General features: G+C 58.8%; 1 non-coding gene across 1 annotated transcript; it reads right to left on the reverse strand.

The window, feature by feature from the left end:
* Positions 1–255: 255 nt before the first annotated feature.
* Positions 256–2,070, reverse strand: LOC142794488 (small subunit ribosomal RNA). Its single transcript, XR_012892384.1, has one exon. It is a non-coding gene; the product is annotated as a small subunit ribosomal RNA (ribosomal RNA).
* Between the last annotated feature and the right edge of the window lie 5,615 nt (positions 2,071–7,685).

Below are 7,685 nucleotides of genomic sequence, written 5' to 3' on the forward strand. Positions count from 1 at the left end.
GCTTCGAGCCACGGTGCAGTGGCGGGTCGAAAGCCGACCTATGAGTGCGTTGCGCCGTTTGTACCCGCGTCCGCCACCTGGCCGACCGTCCAAGGTCGCGGTGTTGGCGTCCGCTGGGCGCAACAATTTGTCACGGGGTGCCGCTCCACATTCAGGCAGCCCCGTGGGGAAAAGCCGACCCCGCGTCCAAACGGGGTCAGCGGCAGAAAGTGTCGGGCGCAGACGCAGCTGAGGCGCTCACCCTTCACAATCCGTTAATGATCCTTCCGCAGGTTCACCTACGGAAACCTTGTTACGACTTTTACTTCCTCTAAATGATCAAGTTTGGTCATCTTTCCAACAGACCGGCGCAACCGAAAGGCCGCGCCGGACATCGGTCCGAAGACCTCACTAAATCATTCAATCGGTAGTAGCGACGGGCGGTGTGTACAAAGGGCAGGGACGTAATCAACGCGAGCTTATGACTCGCGCTTACTGGGAATTCCTCGTTCAAGGGGAACAATTGCAAGCCCCTATCCCAATCACGAAAGAAGTTCCACGGGTTACCCAGTCTTTTCAGACAGGGATAAAGACACGCTGCTTCCTTCAGTGTAGCGCGCGTGCGGCCCCGGACATCTAAGGGCATCACAGACCTGTTATTGCTCTGTTTCGTGCGGCTAGGAGCCGCTTGTCCCTCTAAGAAGGTTGTAAGGTGCTGGGAACCCCGCACCTATTTAATAGGCTAGAGTCTCGTTCGTTATCGGAATTAACCAGACAAATCGCTCCACCAACTAAGAACGGCCATGCACCACCATCCACCGAATCAAGAAAGAGCTCTCAATCTGTCAATCCTCCCAGTGTCCGGGCCGGGTAAGTTTTCCCGTGTTGAGTCAAATTAAGCCGCAGGCTCCACTCCTGGTGGTGCCCTTCCGTCAATTCCTTTAAGTTTCAGCTTTGCAACCATACTTCCCCCGGAACCCAAATACTTTGGTTTCCCGGAAGCTGCCCGCCGAGTCATTTGAGTAACTCAGGCGGATCGCTGGTTGGCATCGTTTATGGTCAGAACTAGGGCGGTATCTGATCGCCTTCGAACCTCTGACTTTCGTTCTTGATCAATGAAAACATTCTTGGCAAATGCTTTCGCAGTAGTTCGTCTTGCGACGGTCCAAGAATTTCACCTCTAGCGCCGCAATACGAATGCCCCCGTCCGTCCCTCTTAATCATTACCTCGTATTCCAAAAACCAACAGAACAGAAACGAGGTCTTGTTCTATTATTCCATGCAAGTTTATTCAGGCGACTCGCCTGCGTTGAGCACTCTAATTTTTTCAAAGTAAAAGCACCGGCCATCTCGAGGCACACAATGAAGTGCACCAAGAAAGAACCGGCATGATGTTCAGTCCGAGCCGTCGCATCGGGTAGATGCACTACTCGTCTGGAACTGAGATCCAACTACGAGCTTTTTAACCGCAGCAGCTTTAGTATACGCTATTGGAGCTGGAATTACCGCGGCTGCTGGCACCAGACTTGCCCTCCAATTGATCCTCGTTAAAGGATTTAGAGTGTACTCATTTCAATTACGGGGCCTCAAAAGAGTCCCGTATTGTTATTTTTCGTCACTACCTCCCCGTGCCGGGAGTGGGTAATTTGCGCGCCTGCTGCCTTCCTTGGATGTGGTAGCCGTTTCTCAGGCTCCCTCTCCGGAATCGAACCCTGATTCTCCGTTACCCGTAACAACCATGGTAAGCAAGTAACCTACCATCGAAAGTTGATAAGGCAGACACTTGAAAGAAACGTCGCCGGCTCGTGGCCATGCGATCAGCACAAAGTTATCCAGAGTCACCACACAATACGGGCCGAAACCCGATCGATCTTGGTCTAATAAAAGCACCCGTTACCCAAAGGGCTCCAGGCTCACTGCATGTATTAGCTCTAGAATTGCCACAGTTATCCAAGTAGGAAGAAACGATCTAAGGAACCATAACTGATTTAATGAGCCATTCGCGGTTTCGCCTTATTTCGGCATGTACTTAGACATGCATGGCTTAATCTTTGAGACAAGCATATGATTACTGGCAGGATCAACCAGGTAATCGTTCGACTGCGCGTCCGTCCTCGCCCTCGGCGGGCCGGACGCAGTCTGTGTGCGGCGGAGGCCACCTTCAGGCGCCCCAACACGCTTATTTTGCACTCCGAGATGACGGCGTTCGAGCTCGCTACGGCACAACCTTCCCGAAAGACGAGTGGGAGCCGTGCGGCAAGAAGCACGTTCATGCTCGCTCTTTTTCGTTGCATCGACTCGGTCGCGCCGTGCGGGTTGCCCAAGCCCGCTGCACTGTCGGTGGACCGGCCGGAACTAGCAACGGAGCCGAGACTGCAAAGCCGCCAGACGACGGGTCACGCCCGCGTCTTCGGCGCTTTCGCATCTGAATCGCCCGAGGACGACACGGAACACACCTCGATATCGTGGTAAAACGGCACCGTCCGACAACCAGCCCCTAACGCATCAAGCGGATGAGGCTGCAGACGACTGCCGTGGATTCCCCTGGAGCAGACCCGAGGACACGCTTGACGAGGCCGAAGCCCGCCGCATATCAGACACCCGGTCGCTTTCGCGTACGCCGCTCACGAGAACCCCCACATAATAGCAGCGATAAGTACCCAGACCTCCTTGGGCCCTAATACGAGCGTACTCGAGAAAATTTCACCGCGGGTGTGCCCCGAAACGTGTGGCATGTTGAGCGTGCCACAAGTCTACGTCGCTCTCAAACCCGCCGAGGTCGTAGAATTTGCGACCCTACTCACGAAATTCCCACCGAGGATACGGCCGCAAACGTACCGCACCTTGGGTAGGCCACGAGTTTGTGCAACACTACGCTGACGGCACAGCACCGAGGTCGTGCGCGCACGCACGGGAAAATTCCGCCGCGGTTTCTGCCGAAAACGTGAGGCACCACGACTCTCCGCAAGTTCGCGTCGACTGCGAAAGACCGAAGTCGTGAACGACGTGTCCGCTACTCGCCGCCGACACGCTGGACACCAAACGTACAACGACTCGACGGCGTCGTAGAGGCCCACGACGCGGTTTTCCTTAACGACGTCTCGGCGTGGCACCGACAGGTTAGAACGGCCGACCAACGTTCCCTGTCCGCCGTTCGGCTCAGTCGAAGGGCTCGGCGACTTCGGCAACGCTGCGAAGCCGCACGGTGACGCACGCCATGTCCCCCATTTTTTTTTTTCTTTCTGCGTCTGCCGGGGTGCCCCTATAATAGCAGCGATAAGCACCCAGACCGCCGTGGGTCGCTCGCCCCGGCTGACGTGGTTTTTCGTACTCCTGCGGCGGTCGCCGTCAAGCACGTCCAAATACGCTACTTTCGTGGGCGCATTCACGCTCTTTCGCTTCGCCGGAGTGCCAGCACTCACTCTGCCAAAAACGGCGAACATCCGAGCGGCGGTTCCCACTTTTGCGTCGGCGTCGCAAACCCCGCCCCGGCAGACGAGGTTTGCCGTACTCGTGCGACGGTGGCCGGCGGGCACGTCGAAAGACGCCGATATCGTGCGCGAATTGGCGCACCTTGGCTTCACCGGAGTGCCGCCACTGACTCCTCCAAAAACGGCGAAGATCCGAGCGGCGCTTCCCACTTTCGCATCGGCGTCCCGAACTCCGCCCCGGCTGACGCGGTTTACCGTACTCGTGCGACGGTCGCCGGCTGAGCACGTGGAAAGACGCCGATATCGTGCCCGAATCGGCTCCGTTCGGCTTCGCCGGAGTGCCAGCACTGGCTCGGCGAAAGACGACGAACATCCGAGCGACGGTTCTCACTATTGCGTACGCGTCGCAAACCCCGCCCCGGCAGACGCACTTGCCGTACTCGTGCGACGGTCGCCGGCGAGCACGTAGAAAGACGCCGATATCGTGCCGGAATCGGCCCCGTTTGGCTTCGCCGGAGTGCCAGCACTCACTCGGCCACAAACGGCGAACATCCGAGCGGCGGTTCCCACTTAGCCGTCGGCGTCCCGAACTCCGCCCCGGCAGACGCGGTTGCCGAGCTCGTGCGACTAGCGACCGCGAAGCCGTCTCGCGACGCCGCTTTCGTGCGCGGCTCCCACTGCGACCTGGGTCACCCGAGGTCGACGAGCAAAAAAGAATGTCGAAAAAAATTTTTTTTTTTTTTTTTTTGCGTCTGCCGGGGTGCCCCTATAATAGCAGCGATAAGCACCCAGACCGCCATGGGTCGCTCGCCCCGGCTGACGTGGTTTTTCGTTTTCCTGCGGTGGTCGTCGTCAAGCACGTCCAAACACGCCACTTTCGTGGGCGCATTCGCGCTCTTTCGCTTCGCCGGAGTGCCAGCACTCACTCTGCCAAAAACGGCGAACATCCTAGTGGCGGTTCCCACTTTTGCGTCGGCGTCGCCAACCCCGCCCCGGCATACGCGGTTTGCCGTACTCGTGCGGCGGTGGCCGGCGGGCACGTCGAAAGACACCGATATCGTGCGCGAGTCGATGCTTCTTGGTCTCGCAGGAGGGCCGCCACTCACTCCTGCAAAAACGGCGAAGATCCGAGCGGCGCTTCCCACTTTTTCGTCGGCGTCGCAAACCTCGCCCCGGCAGACGCGCTTTGCCGTACTCGTGCGACGGTCGCCGGCGAGCACGTCGAAATACGCCGATATCGTGCCCGAATCGGCCCCGTTTCGCTTCGCCGGAGTGCCAGCACTCGCTCGGCCAAAGACGACGAACATCCGAGCGACGGTTCCCACTATTGCGTACGCGTCGCGAACCCCGCCCCGGCAGACGCGGTTTGCCGTACTCGTGCGGCGGTGGCCGGCGGGCACGTCGAAAGACGCCGATATCGTGCACGAATTGGCGCTCCTTGGCTTCACCGGAGTGCCAGCACTCACTCGGCCAAAAACGGCGAACATCCGAGCAGCGGTACCCACTTAGCCGTCGGCATCCCGAACTCCGCGCCGGCTGACGCGGTTGCCGAGCTCGTGCGACTAGCGACCGCGAACGCGTCTCGCGACGCCGCTTTCGTGCGCGGCTCCCATTGCGACCTGGGTTACCCGAGCTCGACCAGCAAAAAAGAAGGTCGAAAATTTTTTTTTTTTTTCTGCGTCTGCCGGGGTGCCCCTATAATAGCAGCGATAAGCACCCAGACCGCCGTGTGTCGCTCGCCCCGGCTGACGTGGTTTTTCGTACTCCTGCAGCGGTCGCCGTCACGCACGTCCAAATACGCCACTTTCGTGGGCGCATTCGCGCTCTTTCGCGTCGCCGGAGTGCCAGCACTCACTCTGCCAAAAACGGCCAACATCCGAGCGGCGGTTCCCACTTTTGCGTCGGCGTCGTAAACCCCGCCCCGGCAGACGCGGTTTGCCCTACTCGTGCGACGGTCGCCGGCGAGCGCGTCGAAAGACGCCGATATCGTGCGCTAATTGGCGCTCCTTGGCTTCTCCGGAGTGCCGCCACTCACTCCTCCAAAAACGGCGAAGATCCGAGCGGCGTTCTCCACTTTCGCATCGGCGTCCCGAACTCCGCCCGGGCTGACGCGGTTTACCGTACTCGTGCGACGGTCGCCGGCGGGCACGTCGAAAGACGCCGATATCGTGCCGTAATCGGCCCCGTTTGGCTTCGCCCGTGTGCCAGCACTCACTCGGCCAAAAACGGCGAACATCCGAGCAGCGTTTCCCACTTTCGCATCGGCGTCCCGAAGCCCGCCCCGGCAGACGCGGTTTGCCCTACTCGAGCGACGGTCGCCGGCGATCACGTCGAAAGGCGCCGAATTCGTGCACGAATCGATGCTTCTTGGTCTCGCAGGAGGGCCGCCACTCACTCCTGCAAAAACGGCGAAGATCCGAGTTGCGCTTCCCACTTTTTCGTCGGCGTCCCGAACTACGCCCCGGCTGACGCGGTTTACCGTACTCGTGCGACGGTCGCCGGCGGGCACTTCAAAATACGCCGATTTCGTGGGCGCATTCACGCTGTTTCGCTTCCCCGGAGTGCCAACACTCACTCTGCCGAAAGCGGCGATCATCCGAGCGGCGGTTCCCACTTTTGCGTCGGCTTCGCAAACGGCGCCCCGGCAGACGCGCTCGTGCGACGTACTCGTGCGACGGTCGCCGGCGAGCACGTCGAAAGACGCCGATATCGTGCTCGAATCGACCCCGTTTCGCTTCGCCGGAGTGCTGCCAGTCACGGCGCAGAAAACGGCGAACAAGTGTTTTTTTTTTTTTTTTCCTAGAATTTGTGTTATAGAAGGCACATTTGATATCGGACGATAATTTTCAACTTTATCACGCGCACCGATTTTCGTGTAGAGGTTTGCAAGTTTATGGGAATTTCTCCACTTGGAATAATGCGATTTAGTAGTACTACGAGAACTTCATGGATGTACTCAAGGGTACGGGGCAAGTCAGTTACGTCAACACCTGCAGATTTTTTACACTTCAAACTGAAAATTGTTGGTTGTGAGTCCTCGTGTGATATTAAAGGCCGATTCGCTAACACATAGAACAAAGAAAGAAAGGAAGAAAAAACGCCCGCGCTCGCTCAAGAAACCTGGGTTCGCAACAAGTGGCAACAACAAGCAACCGAGCGAGTGCGCCAAAACCCGTGGCGGCCGAACAAACGCGAAGTCCCAACCGCGTCAGCCGGGGCGGCACGGGACAGGAAAAATCACTTCAGCCGGGGCGGCGGGGGCACCGAATAAACCTCGTCACCTCGTCGCAGGATAAAAGAGGAAACAAAAAGTCTAAACAGCGTCTGCTGGAGCGAATGCGTAATAAAACAACAACAACAACAAAAAAAAAAAAACACCCGCGCTCAAGAAGTCTGCAATCACCACAAAAGGCGACTGTGACCGAGCAGCGTCAGCCGGGGCCGTGCGGAAACGGAAAAACCGCGACTACCGGGGCGTCGAGGCACCGAAAAATCCACTTCAGCCGCGGCGAAAAAAAAAAACAAAAAGAAAGACGGAGGGGGGGGGGGGGGGAACCACGTCTGCCGGGGCGAAGGAAAAAAAAAAAACGCGTCTGCCGGGGCGAGCCCGGGTGCGGCACCACCGGGAAAACTGTGGCAAACAGACATGGCGATCGAGTGAGTGGGCCGCCAGCCAGGCTCAGCCAAAAAGTGCAAAGTCCGAACTGCGTCAGCGGGGCGGCAAAAACCACGTCAGCCGGGGCGGCGCAAAAAACCGCGTCTGCCGGGGCGGCACGAAACCGCGTCAGCCGGGGCGGCGCGAAAACTGCGTCAGCCGGGGCGAAAGAAAAAAAAAAAAAAAACGCGTCTGCCGGGGCGAGCCCGGGTGCGGCACCACCGGGAAAACTGTGGCAAACAGACATGGCGATCGAGTGAGTGGGCCGCCAGCCAGGCACAGCCGAAAAGTGCAAAGTCCGAACCGTGTCAGCCGGGGCGGCAAAAAACCGCGTCAGCCGGGGCGGCGCAAAAAACCGCGTCTGCCGGGGCGGCACGAAACCGCGTCAGCCGGGGCGGCGCGAAAACTGCGTCAGCCGGGGCGAGCCCGGGTGCGGCACCACCGGGAAAACTGTGGCAAACAGACATGGCGATCGAGTGAGTGGGCCGCCAGCCAGGCTCAGCCAAAAAGTGCCAAGTCCGAACTGCGTCAGCCGGGGCGGCAAAAAACCGCGTCAGCCGGGGCGGCGCAAAAACCGCGTCTGCCGGGGCGGCGCGAAACCGCGTCTGCCGGGGCGGCGC

Source organism: Rhipicephalus microplus, unplaced genomic scaffold (assembly GCF_043290135.1).
Source record: "Rhipicephalus microplus isolate Deutch F79 unplaced genomic scaffold, USDA_Rmic scaffold_439, whole genome shotgun sequence".
Lineage (NCBI taxonomy): Eukaryota > Metazoa > Arthropoda > Arachnida > Ixodida > Ixodidae > Rhipicephalus > Rhipicephalus microplus.